The 17,246-nt window shown below is 42.2% G+C and overlaps 2 protein-coding genes across 3 annotated transcripts in view; one reads left to right on the forward strand and one right to left on the reverse strand.

The window, feature by feature from the left end:
- LOC145348007 (uncharacterized) overlaps positions 1–17,246 on the forward strand; it is a 521,035-nt gene that overhangs the window by 374,183 nt on the left and 129,606 nt on the right. The window lies entirely within an intron of this gene.
- Positions 1–17,246, reverse strand: part of LOC145348078 (uncharacterized) — a 58,197-nt gene that overhangs the window by 22,153 nt on the left and 18,798 nt on the right. The gene's annotated exons all lie outside the window — the stretch shown is intronic.

The following is a 17,246-nucleotide window of genomic DNA, read 5'->3' on the forward strand; positions in this document are numbered from 1 at the left end:
CACGTTTAGTCCCATTAACTGCCCCAAAACCATTTCTCTACTAATACTGATTTCCTTCAGCTCCTCACTAAATTTTCTGTTTCTCAGAATTTCTGTTACATTATTCATGTCTTCCTTTGTGAAGCCAGAAGCGAAGTATGAATTTAATTCTCAAACCATCTTTTTGTTCCCTGCTATGAAATACCCCATTTTTAACCTTATGGGGCCCACATTTATTTTTTGTCAATCTTTTCCTTTTTACATGCCCACAGAACTTTCTAGGCCATTTAAAAGTAAACCACACTATTGTGGGACTGGCAGGCCATGACCAAGTAAGGATGGAAGATTTCCTTCTGTCAAAACCTGTGTCATAGAAACGTAGAAAATAGGAGCAGGCCATTCAGCCCTTTAAAGTTGCTGCACCATTCATTATGACCATGAGCAACTCAGTTACCTGTTTCCACTCCCCCGCCCCCCCCAAGTTCTTTGATCACTTCAGCTCCAAGACCTGTATCTTACTCCTTGAAAACATACAATTTTTTGGCTTCAGCTTGCTTCTATGGTAGTGAATTCATCAGGCTGACCACTCTTCTGAGCGAAGAAATTTCTCCTTATCTCAGTCCCAAATAGTTTACTCCGTATCCTCAGACTTACTTGAACTCTGGTTCTGGATTTCCCCACCATCAGGGACATCCTCCCTGCATCTACCTTGTCTCGTCCTGTTAGAATTGTATATGTTTTTGTGAGATTCTCTCCCCAACCCCCCCCTTAATCTTCTAAACTCCAGCGGATATAATCCTTATCGATTCATACATCAGTCCCAACAGCCCAGAAGTCAGTCTGGTAAACTTTGCTGTGCTCCCTCCGTAGCAAGAGCATTCTTCCTCAGATTGGATCTAAACTTCACACGATATTTCCGGTATGGTCTCATCAAAGTCCTGTATAATTACAGCAAGACATCTCTGCTCCTGTAACCAAATCCTCTCACTATGAAGGCCAATATGCAATTTGCATTCTTCATCAACTACACCTGCATGCCTACTTTCAGTTAATGGTGTACAAGGATGCTTAGGTCTCATTGCATATTCCCATCTCTCAATTTACAGCCATTCACACAATAATCTGCCTTGCCGTTTTTGCTACCAAAATTGATAACTACATTTATTCAAATTATACTGCATCTGCTCTGCATTTGTCCAAACCACACTGAAGGATCTCTGCATTATCCTCACAGCACACCATCCCACCCAGCATTCTGCACATGCAAGTTTGGTCATATATTTACTTCCCTCATCTAAGTCACCAATATATATTGTGAATAGCTTGTGGCCCTATGATCCCTGCAGTACCCTACTAGATGCTGCCAGCCATTTGGAAAAAGACCCATTAATTCCTACTCTTTGTTTCCTGTCTGGCAACCAGTTTTTTTTTAAATCATCTCAATACACTATTCCAATCCGATGAGCTTTTAAATTAGATGCTAATGTCTTATATGGAACCTTGTTGAAAGTCTTCTGTAAGTCCAAATTAAGCATATCCACTGGATCCCCCTGGAAGAATTTCAGTAGATTTGTAAAATGTAATTTCCCATTTGTAAATGTTAACTTTGATCCTGCCACTGTTTTCTAAGTGCTCTGCTACTAAGGCTTTTATCATGGACTCTAGTATTTTCCCCACAACCGACACATCAGGCTGACTGGTTTATAACTCCCTGTTTTCTCTCTACCTTCCTTTTCAAATAGCCTGTAGGAACTGTTCCAGAATCTATAGAATGTATAGAATCTTAAAAATTGACCTCAAATGCATCCGCTATTCCTTGGGCCACTTCCTAAAGTCCTCTGAGATGTAGATTATCAGGCTCTGGGAACTTTATTGGTCTTCAAACCTGTGTTATCCAATATCTCAATGTTATTTGTACCTTCTTTCTGATGGAGTTGGGGGAGAGGTCCTGCTGCAAGCCAGGTTTAGAGGTGTCTGTGCTGCAAGGCAGCCGGGTAATAAGAATTGCATGAGTGTGTTTCTGTGAGATCGAGATTAGTGCATGCATGTGTGACAGAGAAAGAATGATGTAAAAGGGAGATTCTGTGTAAATGAGTATGAGAGGGGAAAGAGAAGAGAATATATGTCTACAAATAGGAGTGTGAGTGTTTTTGAGAAAGTGGAGTGAATGTGTGAGAGAGAGAGAGAGTGATGTGTGAATGTTTGTGTGTCTGTAAATGTGAGATATAGAGGCAAGTACATGTGTGTGTGTGAATGAGGAAGAAGTATGTATGTGTCTGCAGAAGAGAGATAAGCATCTGTGTGTATGTAGGAGAGAGAGTTTGGGACAAAATAGTGCGTGAAACAGAAGTGTATCTATGTGAGAGTGAAGGTAGAGTTTGTGTGTCAGTAAGATGTGGGGTGAGGGGTTGTGTCCGTATTGTGGGCCAGGTCTGGAGGCATCCATGCTGCAAGCGAGGCTGGGTGGGGGAGACATGTTTGGGTGTGTGTTTATCTGTGTGAGAGAGATGGAAGAGAGTGAGGTGAGAGTGTGTGTGTGTGTATGTGTGTGTGTGTGCATGAGTGTGTGAGAAACAAGTATATGCATGTGTGAAAGAAATAGATGTCTGTGTCAGTGAGATGGTGTGGAGTTTTTGTGTGTTGGAGTCATTGTGAGTATGTGTGTGTTAAATACAGAGTTGAGTGCATGTATGTGTGAGGCAGAGAAAGAGGGATGTGAGTGAGAGAAAGCAATTCTGTGTGTATTGGTGTAAGAAAAAGAGAAAGGAGAGAGTGTGTGAACAAATGTCTGTGAAATAGAGTTGATTATGTGTATGTATGTGAGAGAGAATAGTGTGTGAGTGCATATTTATGAGACGGGTGAGAAAAAGATGTTTGCATGAAAGTGAGAAACAAGGGTTTGTGAATTTATGTGTGTGAGATGGAGAAAACAAAATGTGCAAAATAGAGAAAGAGGTGTGTTTAAATGGCTCACAACACCAGGTTAAAGTTCAACAGGTTTATTTGGCAGCACAAGCTTTTGGAGTGCTGAGCAGTGCTCCAAAAGCTTGTGCAACCAAATAAATCTGTTGGACTTTAACCTGGTGTTGTGAGACTACTTACTGTGCCTACTCAAGTCCAATGCTGGCATCTCCACATCATGTTTATATGAGCGAGAAGACAGAGTTTGTATTTGTTGTAGTTAGGGCGAGGGTGGCATCTGTGCTGGTTGTGGGGAGAGGAAGGTGGAACATATTTGTGTGCACGTCTATTTGACACACAGAATGGAAGACAGAGTGAAAATAGTGTTTTTATTTGTGTCTACCTGAGAAAGAAAGAGAGATGCTCACATGTTCTTCTGTGTCTCAGAGTACAATTAGCATGAGCGTGCGTGTGTGCGCGTGTGGGCGGTGGTAGTGACCAGGCTGGTTGGGGCTAGGGTGCGGGGAAGAGTATGTTTGCGTGCGTACCTATTTGCATGAGAGGATGGAACTAAGAGGAGAGTGTGTTTTGTATGTGTAAAAGAGAGAAAAATCATTCTGTGGCGTGTTTGTCTATGAAATGGAGTGAAGCATGTGTTTATGTGTGTGGGAGAGAGAGTAGAGTCAGTGTGAGCGTCCCTGTGTGTAGGAAACAAGAATTGTGAAAGAGAGAGATCGAGATATAGAGAGAGAGAGAGAGAGAGAGTATGTTTTTGTGTGTCTGAGGGAATGGAGTCTGTGAGAGAGAAGAGTTTAATGTGTAAATGTGTGTGTGTGAGATCACGAGCTGAGTGCATGTCTGTGTGCATGAGACAGAACAGTGTTAAGGCCCAAGCCAGAAACTCCAAAATGTTTTGTGACATTAGCCTAGATTCTAAATTTTACATTTGGTTTTGGCATTGGTGAGCATAAGTTATTTCACTCCAGGTATGATTCAAGTGGCGCACTAAAACAGTTAGAATTTAACAAAAAGAATTAACATAACTTCTTTCAATTACAAGATTTAAAATTGACACAGTATAATTCTTAACCATCTCTGTTGTTCCAATTTAAAGCAATACCCACAGCCATAAACCTTTCTTCAGGATCAGTTAGCACAAAAACAAGTGTGCTCATGTGATGCTGAATTTTCAGGTTTTGTTTTCCACTTTTGGACTGAGATCCTGATTGCAGTTTTCAGAGAACATAGAACATTACAGCGCAGAACAGGACCTTTGGCCCACGACGTTGCGCCGACCAATTAAGAAAAAAGCAATGACCCTCTAATCTAAACCAATCCCTTTCCATCCATAAACCTATCCACGGACCTCTTAAATGCCCCCAAACTAGGCGCATCTACAACTGCAGCAGGCAGGGCATTCCATTCCCCCACCACCCTCTGGGTAAAGAACCTACCTGTGACATCTATCCTATAACTACCACCCCTTAATTCAAAGCTATGTCCCCTTGTGCTAGCTTTCTCCATCTAAGGAAAAAGGAAGTATCCTCACCACTGCAAAACCTTAGTCTCTGGCAGCTTGCAATCTCCAAATTTCAAAGAAAGGAAAAGAAAAGAGACATTGCACTCTCTCGACTCAAAAGCAGCATCTTCTAAACTTGAATATTCTGTGTGTTTCTAGCTCTCCCTCATATGACCGTACCTGACAATCATCCCAATTAAGCCCCACTCTTCAAAATACAACAGAACAGCATTAGTTCAGATTAAAACTAGCATTCTAGCCATTAGAAACAATTATGCTGTTGCAGCAACATTACAGGATGCGGGTAACAGGACAGCACCGAGTGTATAAAATGCACAACAGATTCTGTGCAAGAACATAGCTCAAATACATTTCTTAAAGGCACAGTATCATCACAGTGGCATGAGCAAGTAAGAGAGAGAAAAAGAGAGAGTTATTCTGTGAGTCTGGGTGTGTGTGAAAGAGGGAGAGCGCTTCTGTGTATATGGGTGTGTGAGAAAGGGAGAGCAGAGAGTGTCTGTGGGTATGTGAGAAAGGGAGAGCAGAGTGTCTGTGTGAGAGAACAAGATCTTCGTGTGTATGTCTGTGAGATAGCGTGGAGTGCATATATGTAGATGCATGTGAGAGACAGGTGTGTCTGCATGAGAGAGAACAAGAGTGCGTGTCTGTATGAGTGGCAGAGAGGAAAAAGTATGTGCTTGAAATCGAGAAACAGCAGTATGTGTTTGAGAGAGAAGACAGTTTTTGTGTGGTCAAAGAGAGAAAGAGAAGTGTCTGTGAGTTAGAGTGGAGTGTGATTTTGTATGTGAGAGGAGATAGTGGAGTCAGATTGTGAATTTCTGTGCAAGAGAAGCAAGAGTATGCCTCTATATTTGTGACAGAGAAACAAGAACTGCATGTGTGTGGTGTGTTTAAGTGTGTGATATGAGGTGACTATATGTGACAGAGAAAGATGAGAGATTTTGTATGCAGCAATGTATGTATGTTAGAGAGAAATATGTTTGCATGTGTATCTATTTGTATGTGTGTGTTAGTGTGTGCAGGAGAGTGCAAGGAAATTGTGTTTCTGTGTGCTTACATGTGAGAAAGTTGTGTGATTGGGAAAGTTTTGGATAATGCTTGGTGAGGGTTCTCATCGCCGCACCATCACATTCACATCCGCTGTTACTGGGAGTGCGCTAAACAGACACACACTCTATCCCCATCTAATGCTCATCATTATTTATTGCTCATGTTTCAACATTACTAATTTATCATTTCAAGATTGTTTTTTGCTGAGCAAGATATTTATTTTCCCATCTGAGCTTTATTTCTGTAACATGTTTAATGTTGTGCCAATCTTTTTATTTCCAATATCTGCTCATCAGCCCCTTGAGTGAGAAAATTACTGAAACCAGATGAGGAGAATGCAGATCTCTCACTTCTTTTCTCAGACGGGCTGGAACACACAGATAATGAAGGCACAGAAACATACGGCAAACCATTCGCCAGAGAATCTTCTAGACCTCGGCTGGCTCTTTCCTGACCAGAGTTCATGAGAAGGAAGTTGTTGCAGAAACAAGTGATCCTTTGGAAGAGAAGCTCCTGTATCCTTGTTTCCACTGTCAATGCAGATGAAATCTCTCTGGTCCTGAGGAGTTTGTTCTAATATCTGAAAAAGTTACTGACGAGCTGAATTTGTCACTGAACCCACCATTTGAGATTCCTTGAAAGTTGCTGGCTGACCACAGTAGGATATCCAGGGAGAAGGAGATGTTTGACTTTAAATTGGATTGAACTACTGGATGAAATACAGAGCTTGCTAGTTTGTACAATAAGCTGTAGTCCAAACTGGAATCCCATCAACAAGTCCTGCTTGCACTCAAGTCACCCTTCAGTTCAGAAGCAGAGGCCAAAACTAATGGGTTTCTCCAGCTGGAGAGTCCCAAATGAGAAATTTCATCTGGATCCAGCTCTGGAGGTTTTATCCATTGTTGAAGATGGTGTAGTGCTACCTTCTTATGCTGACACTGTCATCCCATTGACTACAGTGGAGCTGCCTCACACTGAAACAAACGTGGAAATGACACCACTGCCTACAGAAGATGCAAGTAGCATCCCAAGAATCATAGAGAAGTTCTCTTCTTCATATTCCACAATGTCTTTAGGATACTCATCATTCATCTTCACATCTGCTTCACAGTACTTCTCTCATTGCCCCTACAGCAATGAATGATAGAGCTATCAAATTCTACATCAAAGCTGAAAATGTTTCATCTTCTCAGGCCATTCCCCAGTCTGCAAAGAGGATTGAGAAAATCCCTTTAATCTCTTCCTGTTCAAGAGTGAGTGCATTTGTCCATATTCGGAAGTTTTCTCTCTGGAATCAGACTTTCTTTGAATAGATTTCACAATCCTTACAGTCAAGTCATGGTAAAGATCACAGGCCAGATTGCAGCAGTGGTCAGGAGCTGCTGTCCCACTCCATCAATGTGCTTGTGTCCCCGGTAAAAGACAAGTGAACACAAGTGTCCACAATAGGTGGCAAGAGAGAAAAAACACTGGGAGTTTGAAGACTCGGGGTACAGTTACCCGGTGGAGGGGAGGAGTTGGATAGAAATACAGGTTGGGGGGGGAGGGAGGTTGGTTACAGAGCCCAGGAAATAAGAATGTAACAATTGAACTTATACTTGTAGAGAGATCAGACTAATGGCCTAATGAGAATGTTAATGAGACCATGATTACACTAATGATGTATCTGTGACATTAATAGTCAGATGACCAACAGGCTCCAGGAGAGCTTGGTGCAAAATAGTGTGTGTCCTGAATATCAGGTGTTTACCTTGAGTTCTTTGTAAATAATTCTTAATAAACTATTTGAAGTTAAACTATTCCGACTGTCTCAAGCCTGTCACAGGGAAGCAAATCCTCATCAAGATAAGTAAGACCAGAGAGTATAGTATTAGTAAAATATCATTAAAGCTCACTAATGACATGAAACCAATTCTGTCTCCTTTGCTGAAGGTTCTGAATCTTGTTAGACTGTCACACTTCCTCTGTTTCCAACAGGGACACTGAGAGTGACCAGGAGCAAACAACATGGCTGTTTTCTTTCCTTCACCCAGACCCCCGTCTTCCCTGGCACTATGAGGGCAATAGGAAAGACATACGCAGCCCCACAAATCTCAGTAGTGCTATGCTGCCTGGTTGAGAACAGTAACAGGAGGAAGCAGCTTCATGGACACCTCGATTCTCAACCATGTTGGAGCTGGGCACACGAGATTAGACAATTATTGAAAGTTATAGCACAGAAAGAGGTCACTTGGCCCATTATTGTGTCTGTGCTGGCTGAAAAATGACCAAGCCGACCTAATCTCACTTTCCAGCATTTACTCCATAGGCCTGCAAGGTTACAGCAACTGAAGTGCCAATCCACCTATCTTTTAAATGAGTTGAGGGTTTCTTCCTCTACAACCCTTTCAGGCAGCATGTTTCAGAGATCTGCTATCCTCTAGTGATAACATTTTCCCCTCACTTCCCTTCTCATCTTTCTACAAATCACTAAATCTATGCCCCCTTCCCCTCCCTCCAACCTCCCTGCTGAAGTAATGTTGGCATGGGTTTCTTTCGGGTGCTCTAGTTACCTTTCACAGTCTGAAAAACATGTTGGTTAGGTGCATTGGCCATGCTAAATTCTCCCTCACTGTACCTGAATGGGTGGCAGAGTGTAGCAACTGGGAGATTTTCACCATAACTTCATTGCAGTGTGAATGTAAGCCTACTTGTGACACTAATAAACAAACTTAAACTTTAAAAAAATGCCCTTTCCATCTGCTCTATTCAGGCCCATCACAATTTTGTAAATCTCAATCAAATCACCCCTCATGCTCCTCTGTTCCAAGGCGCCTATCCAATCTTCCTCATTTTTTTATTTTTTGCAATTTCCAATCCTGGCATCATCCTGATAAATCTCCTCTGTTTCCGCTCTAGTATAATGACATACTTTTCGTAATGAGGTGAACAGAACAGCACTCAGCTTGTAGTCCAACTAATGTTTTTGTACATTTTCAATTTTCTCCCTTTAATTGTGCATTCCTTTGTCTTGTTTGACCTCCTCAAATGCATCATCTCACTCTTCTTTGAGTTGAATTCTATTTGCCATTTTCAGCCCACCTGACAAGTCCGTTCACATCTTCCTCTACATCTGTCCTCCTCAGTATCAACTCCAGTGTCATGTTTTTTGTCATCTGCCAGTGTCTTGATCATGCCCCCTACGTTTACATCCAAATCATTAATATATACCATAGAAAGCATGGCATCTGGCACTAAGCCCTCACTGAAGCAGCCTTTCAGTCACAAGAACACCCATCGATCATTACCCTCCTATTTCCTGCAACTGAACCGATTTTGTATCCAGGTTCCTGCATTCCCCTGGCTCTCATGGGCTCATATGTGGGACCTTGTCAAAAGTGTTTTTAAAATTAAGGCCAGGTCACCAGTAATTTGTAGTCTTCACCTTGCCTCTATCCATTAGCCAGTTCATGTTCCTTGTTAAGTTAATGAACAATCTTGGGAATTGATCTTTCTTAAGAAACTGTCTCTCCAGCATTTACTTCCCTAAAAATGTCATTTTTTTTGCTTTCCAGGAACTGATTTCAGCCCTGTCTGACTTTGATTTCAGATCTGAACTGAAATCCCACCCACCTGATAAGGGAGCAGTGCTTGGAAAGCTAGAGGCTTGTGCTACCAAATAAACTTGTTGGACTTTAACCTAGTTTGTGAGACTTCTTACTGTGTTTACCCCAGTCCAACGCCGGCATCTCCACATCATTCACACCTTCTCCAGACACCACATTCTTTATAGCTCTTTCAGAGAGCAGACAAGGATAAAAAGGGCCTAATGGCCTCACTCTGTGCCATAATCATTCAATGTGAATCCTCTTTCACATTTTGTGTAGCCATTTCACATGCACTATTTGACACAGATTTAGCAGGTATAAATGTTTGATGAATTTTGAAAGGATGACAGTTAAAATCTCACTTGGTCTTGCTGAATAATAAATAGAAACAAGAATTAAGTCCTCAAACTGACACAAACACGTAATTCCCTTCTGTAAACATCATCTCTGTAAAAAAAAATCCATGTGAAACTCACTCCTCAGTTTGAAACTCACAGCATTTGAAAAGCCCCTTTTGAAACACCAACCCCGTGGAAACAGCCCTCATTGTGAAACTAACCCCCTGTCTGAAATGACCTCCATGTGAAACATTAGATGTGGAAAAAAACAGCGAGTGGAAAATGGCCACTGGTGAAATTCACCCCCTACTGTGTGAAATTTACCCCACTGCATAAAATTCACCCATATTGTGTGTAACTCACTCCCAACATGTGAAACTCATCCACATTGTATGAAACACACCCCTGACACCTGATGATCAGGTAGTGTAAACAACTGCTCAGTGTTTACCTTGTTACGCTGTCTCTGAATTTTATATGTTTCAGTAATATCACATCTCATTCTTCTAAACTCAAATGGAGATATGCCCAGCCTGCTCAACTTTCTCAATTAAACCAACCTAGTGACCAACCTTAGCGTGGCTAGAGGATTGGCTGTCTAATAGGAAGCAGAGAGTTGGTATCAATGGGTGCTATTCTGATTGGCGGTTGGTGACTAGTGGAGTGCCGCAGGGATCGGTGCTGGGACCTCAACTGTTTACCATTTATATAGATGATCTGGAGGAGGGGGCTGAGTGTAGGGTGTCGAAATTTGCTGATGACATGAAGATGAGTGGAAAAGCAAATTGCGTGGAGGGTGTGGAAAGTCTGCAGAGGGATCTGGATAGGCTAAGCAAGTGGGCAAGGACCTGGCAGATGGAGTATCATGTTAGCAAGTGTGAGGTTATCACTTTGGCAGAAATAATAGTAGGAGGGATTATTATTTAAAGGGCGAAAAGCTGCAGCATGCTACGGTGCAGAGGGACCTGGGGGTCCTTGTGCACGAGTCGCAAAAACCCAGTCTGCAGGTGCAGCAGGTGATCAAGAAGGCAAATGGAATGTTGGCCTTTATAGCGAGGGGGATAGAATATAAAAGCAGGGAGGTCTTGCTGCAACTGTACAGGGTACTGGTGAGGCCGCAGCTCGAGTACTGTGTACAGTTTTGGTCGCTGCACTTGCGGAAGAATATATTGGCCTTGGAGGGAGTGCAGAGGAGGTTCACTAGGCTGATACTGGAGATGAGGGGGTTGGACTATGAAGAGAGACTAAATATACTGGGTCTGTACTCGTGGAGTTTAGAAGGATGAGGGGGGGATCTTATACAGACATGTAAGATAATGAAGGGGATGGATAGGGTAGAGGTAGAGAGATTCTTCCTGCTTAGAAAGGATAGCAGGACTCGAGGGCACAGCCTCAAGATAAGGGGGGGACAGTTTAGATCGGAATTGAGGGGGAATTTCTTCACTCAAAGGGTGGTGAATCTGTGGAATTCTTTGCCCGTTGAAGTGGTGGAGGCTACCTCACTAAATATATTTAAGCCTTGGGTAGATAGGTTTTTGATAGACAAGGGAATTAAGGGTTATGGGGAGAGAGCGGGAAAATGGAACTGATCCACTTCAGATCAGCCATGATCTTATTGAATGGCAGGGCAGGCTCGAAGGGCTAGATGGCCTACTCCTGCTCCTGTTTCTTATGTTCTTAGTGAATCTTCTCTGAAATGCCTCCAATGCCAGAAGAAGGTCAAAACCGTACATGGGATTCATCAATGGCCATACTGTTATAGCAGGTCTTCTGTATTTTGTACTACTTCCTCTTTGCAATAAAGGCTAACATCCAGATTTACTTAGTTTACCAATCTGCTGATGTTTTCCGATTAGCATGCACCATCAGATGTACTGAAAAACCATTACTTGAAAGCTCCCCCACATTGTTATGCATTGCCCTGACTTAGATAAATATCATCTTTCCAACATTGTTACGGAGTTAACAGCCTTTAACTTTTTTCCCAAATGCATTATTGGATTCACGTCATCATCCGGACTGCAGTGGTTCAAGAGGAAGGCTGGCCATCAACTTTGCAAATGATAGCTAGGAATTGCTCGTATTTGCTGGTCTTGTCAAAATGCCTATATCACTAAACTAAATTATAAAGAGCAATGTGAATTTAATGGATTAAAAGCTTCTGAAGAAATATTTGTGCCTCAAATTAATACTCTTTCTTTTGGGATTGTGTCTGTTTAACACCGTATTTTTCAACTACAGTCTACCTTCCTTCACTATCATACATCCGATGTTGTTGGGCCATACTGTACTCAAAAACACCCAGGGTTAAACCCAGCAGCTACTACTCTAGTTCAGACTGATATAAACTTCCACCAGTGGACAAGGATCAATTTCCACATTCAAGTACTACCCAAGTGCAAAACAACAATGAATGGGTCTGTCTGTGTTTCCAGACTTGTTTCTATGAACAATATCTGCAACAAATAGAAAAATAGGTCAGGCCGCATCTGTGGAAAAAGAAAAACAAAGTTAAGATTGAAAGTGTCTGACCTGTCAGCCTGCAGTAAAACACTTACAGACACTCACGAATGGTGGCTGTACTTCCCACAATCCCCTGCGCTCCAGAAACCGCTCTATCATTGTCCCCAGGTGCCGAGAGTAGTTGATGGTGATAGATAGTGTTCACCTTGGCGCGGGATGGATTCGAACTAACTCTATCTGCTGTAGTCCCATCTTGAGATAACTTAGAAAATGGTCATTAGGCGCTTAGCACATAAAATCATTTCAGAAACAAATATCTGCTGCAATGGGAGATCATTATTCCAGGTGAATGAATTTATAAAGGGTCAAAGTGTCCTTGCCTCAAACTGTTTGTTTGTCTTGCGATTAAAGTGATAAACGCCGTTTCCCCCCCCGCTCCTTGTTAGCAGATGGACAGAAACGAATGGGAAATCGTCAGGGATTCAGTGATTCATCACACAGTATCAATCAATGACAAATAACAAAGGGGGAAAACACTTCTAAAAGTCATAATGTCTCAGAATCTGCTGCCATTCCAACAGGTCAATTTTTTTCCCAAGTATTGCAGTACATGCTTGAATATTTCTTGAGGTTGCAGTGAAACAAAGTCTTTTCTACTTACTTGTTCTGTTTCTCTTGTCACACAGATGTTCATAAGTTTATAAGAAATAGGAGCAGAATTAGGCCATTTGGCCCATCGAGTCCACTCAATCATTTGATCATGGCTGATATGCTCCTTGTCCCCATTTTCCTGCCTTCTCCCCCAAACTTTCAACCCATTACCAATTAAAAATCTGTCTTACTCTTCCTTAAATATACTCACTGTCCCAGCACCCACCGCACTTTGGAGTAGCAAATTCCACAGATTCACAACCCTTTGGGAGAAGTAGTTTCTCCTCAATTCTGTTTTAAGTTTACTTCCCCTTGTCCTAAGACAATGACCACTCATCCTAGAGTGCCCCACAAGAGGAAGCATCTGCTCCATGTCTATTTTATCAATACCTTTTATCATCTTGTATACCTCAATTTGATCTTCCCTCATATAAATCCCAAAGAATATCGGCCTAATCTATTCAATCATTTTTCAAAATGTTGCCAAATCTGCTGAGTATTTGCAACATTTTCTGTTTAAATGTCACTCTCAGACTTCAGGGTGGTTTTTTTTTCCCTTCAGGCCGTGCGACTGAGCTTGTGTGTCTGCATTTTAAAAAGTGGATGGAGAGTTGAAATGCAACTTTGAAAATATTGTAGCTGAAGCAGAGCAGGCATGAAGATTCAGTAAACTGGTGGATGGAATTTAATTAGCCCTGGTATAACAGTGAAGTTGCCATAGTCCCAGATGGCCATATGTTGCCCTCTCCTTTGAGAGAGCTGATTGGTGGTAATTTCACCTGAGGATCACCACACTTATGACTGGGTGGCTTTCAAGGAAAGCTATTACATAACAGCACATAACTCTATCCTAAATCTGGACTTTAAATTATAAGCTCTGCTTTTAATTTGTAAATCAGGGCAGAGTGTGAATTAAAACCCAGTATCATAAATTCTGTAGTCGAGCATCGCACATCTGGGGACATCGCAAGCGTCAGCACACCTGGAGAGCAATGGGACAGCCTGAACCAGGGAGATCAACTTTTTTTTCCTCAAAAATATACTTTATTCATAAATCTGTGAGAACATTACAATCATTCCAAAATGGCCATCACACAAAATATTCAAGTTCTTTACATACATCAAATAACTGAGATGCTTCAATACACTCAAGGAAATGTTTCAGACATTTCACAACAGTCTTACAAATGTTACAATTATTTTAAAGGTTGGCTACATAGAAGAATTTGCACTCTGAGGTGCTTCAGTACAACTGAATCACTATATGTGGTTGAGAAGTTTGAGACAATGACTTTCCCCATTGCATTTCTGCGGCAGCTGCCCTAAGCTTGACTGCATCCCTCAGCACGTAATCTTGGGTTTCGGAATGTGCCAGTCTGCAACACTCAGTTGGAGACAATTCCTGGAAGACCAACAGGTTTCAAGTAGACCAAAGAGCATCTTTCACCAGGTTGATGATCCTCTAATAACATTTAATGTTTGTCTCCGAGTACGTCCCTGGGAACAGCCCATAGAGCACAGAATCCTATGTCTCAGAGCTGTTCAGGATGAACCATCTCATATTTCTTCGCAAAGGCACATTCCACAAGAAGGTGAACAAAGGCTCTTCCCCACCACAGTCACCTTGAGGACAATGTGCAGGTGGGATGAAACTCTGGGCACGTAGGAAGGATCTGACAGGGAGGGTCTTGCTCACCACCAGCCAAGCTAGGTCTTGGTCCTTGTCTGAAAGTTCAGATGGCTGCACTATATAGCAGGGTAAAAAGAGGCTCTGCTTTGAATACTTTTAATTGTGGCGTGTCTCTCTTCTCCTCAATCACTTTCAGGAACTTGATGCAGAAAGCAAAATCCTTGGCAGTCACATCAAAATAATTATGGTTCTTCACCTTCTGCAGACAGCTTTAAATCCACACACATCCACAAAGAAGAGGTGGTCAAAGGACACATCTCCTTCACCTACTTTCACCAATATCCTAACAGTGTTGAGGCTTGACTGGTTGATTTGATTTGATTTAATTTAGTATTATCACATGTATTAACATAAAGTGAAAAGTATTGTTTCTTGCATACCATTTATAGAGAAGTAAACGAGAGAGTGCAGGATGTGGTTTTACAGTCATAGCTAGGGTGTAGAGAAAGATCAACTTAATGCAAGGTAAGTCCATTCAAAAGTCTGACAACAGCAGGGAAGAAGCTGTTCTTGAAACAGATGATACATGACCTCAGAATTTTGTATCTTTTTCCCAATGGAAGAAGACGGAAGAGAGAATGTCCAGGGTATGTGGAGTCCTTAATTATGCTGGCTGCTTTGCCGAGGCAGTGGGAAATGTAGACAGAGTCAATGGATGGGAGGCTGGTTTGCGTGATGGATTGGGCTACATTCATGACCTTTTGTCATTCTTTGCAGTCTTGAGCAGAGCAGGAGCCATACCAAGCTGTGATACAACCAGAAAGAATGCTTTCTATGATGCATCTGTAAAAGTTGGAGAGAGTTGTAGCTGACATGCCAAATTTCAGGATGCAGCCATCCCCTCAACGAGCAACTCCCAAAATCATCTAATACCATGGACAAGCAACTAAACAGCCTCTACTGGACAACACCCCAATGGAAAAACGGGTACTTAAGAAGCACCACATCATACTTAAGGAGGCACGGGATATTTTAGCTCTGGAATCCTACCTAATTATTGTCTAACTTCTGCCAGGTAACTATGTCCAATTACTTTCACTGAGAGCCCACATCAAGCACTACCTCTTACAGTCACACAAAGTCAATTTTTAGTCACAATATTACCCTGTTCAGACTTTTTGCCACTGGGACAATTCAATTGTTCCCAGCAATTGCAGTGATATGTTGGACTGTTACTCTTGAGAAAAGGCTGCATTGATATAGCGACCATAATTTTAATTTACATGTTACCTTCAAAATGAAATGAACTGCCTCCTGCAATGTTGCCTGCAATATGGATACTGCCCCATCAGATGTTGCTGCTTCCTCAACTCTCAGGCTGACTCCACTGACAAAGCAGAGGACCAGAAATATTTCAATCACATTGTGTTTCATCTATGTTCAGAAATGTTAGAGTGAGCCCCCATCATGAGGGGGCTGGACAGGGTAGACAGGGAGAAACAGCTCCCCTTTGTAAAAGGATTGAGAATGAGGGGGCACAGACTTTAAGGTAATTTGCAAAAGAAGCAAATGTGATGTGAGAGAAAATTTTTTATACAATGAAGGGCTCAGCTCTGGAATGCACTGCTTGGAAGTGTGGTGGAGATAGATTCAATCTAAGAGGACGTTAGATTATTACTTGAATAAAAACAATTTGTGGGGGTATGGGGAAAAGGCAGGGGAATGGCACTAAGTCATGATGCTCAATTGGAGAGACGCTGTAGACATGATGGGCCAAATGATCTTGTTCTGTACCATAACAAATCTTGATTCTGAGTTAATGCAACAAGCTTGCTTTAGTCTTAAGGACAACAGACCAGAAAAAATCTCAATCTGTTTTTAGTATAGATACAGAACAATTAATACAGGGTCCTAGATACAGACAAAACATACTGTTCAGAAAGTACATAGGGGAGAAGGAAAGGAAAGAGTGCAGAATATAGTATGACAGTATTGGCTAGAGTGCAGAGAATGATTATCATAGTAATATTGTAAGTCAATTCAAAAATCTGATGGCGGCAGGGAAGAAGGTGTTCTTGAGTCCTTTTCCCAACAGGAGAAGGTGGAAGAGAGTAAGTCTGGGGTGCATGGGGTCCTTGATTAAGTCAATGGGAGATGGGAGGCTGGTTTGGATGATGGATCGGGCTATGTTCACAATACTTTGTAGTTTCTTGTGGTCTTGGTCAGAACAGATACATCCAAAAAGGATGCTTTCTATGGTGCATCTGTAAAATTTGGTCAGAGTCATAGCAGACATGCCAAATTTCCTTAGCCTCATGAGAAAGGAGAGGCATTAGAGAACTTTCCTTTCCCTTCCTTGACCTCCTTGTCTCCATTTCTAGTGATAGACTGATATCTGTTACAAGCCCCCTGACTCTCACAGCCACACTGACTACAGCTCTTCATATCCCACATCCCATAAGGACTCCATCCTATTCTCCTAGTTCTTTTGCCTTTATTGCATCTGTTTTGATGATGCCACTTTCCAAAATGGCACTGCTGATACGTCTTCCTTGTTCCTCAATTGTGGTTTCCCATCCACTGCGGTTGACAGAATATTTGACTGTGTCTAACCCATCTCCCACTCCGCTGTTCTCACCCATTTTCTTTCCTCCCAGAACCAGGAAATGGTCCATCTTGTCCTTACTTTTCTCTCCAACAGCCTATGCATTCAAAGGATCATCCTACACCATTTCTGCCAACTCCGGCATGATGCCACCATCAAAGACATCTTCCCCTCAGAGCTCGTCACCATTCCGCAGGGTCCGTTTTCTCCAGGACATCCTGGTCCACTCCTCCATCACACCCAACACCTCACCCTGTGCTCATGACACCTTCCATGCAATTGCAGAAGAAGCAACACCTGCCCCTTTATCTCCTTCCTGCTCAACATCCCAGGGCCAAAGCACTCTTTTCAGATGAAGCAGTGCTTCATGCCACTTCCTTCAATCTCCTCTATCGCGTTGCTGCTCCCAAGTAGTCTACTCAACATTGGAGAACCAAACGAAGAGCTGCTGACTACTTTTCAGAACATCTTCCGTCATTTGCAAGCAGGACCCAGACGTTCC

This window comes from Carcharhinus amblyrhynchos, chromosome 9 (assembly GCF_965287045.1).
Source record: "Carcharhinus amblyrhynchos chromosome 9, sCarAmb.v2.hapA, whole genome shotgun sequence".
Lineage (NCBI taxonomy): Eukaryota > Metazoa > Chordata > Chondrichthyes > Carcharhiniformes > Carcharhinidae > Carcharhinus > Carcharhinus amblyrhynchos.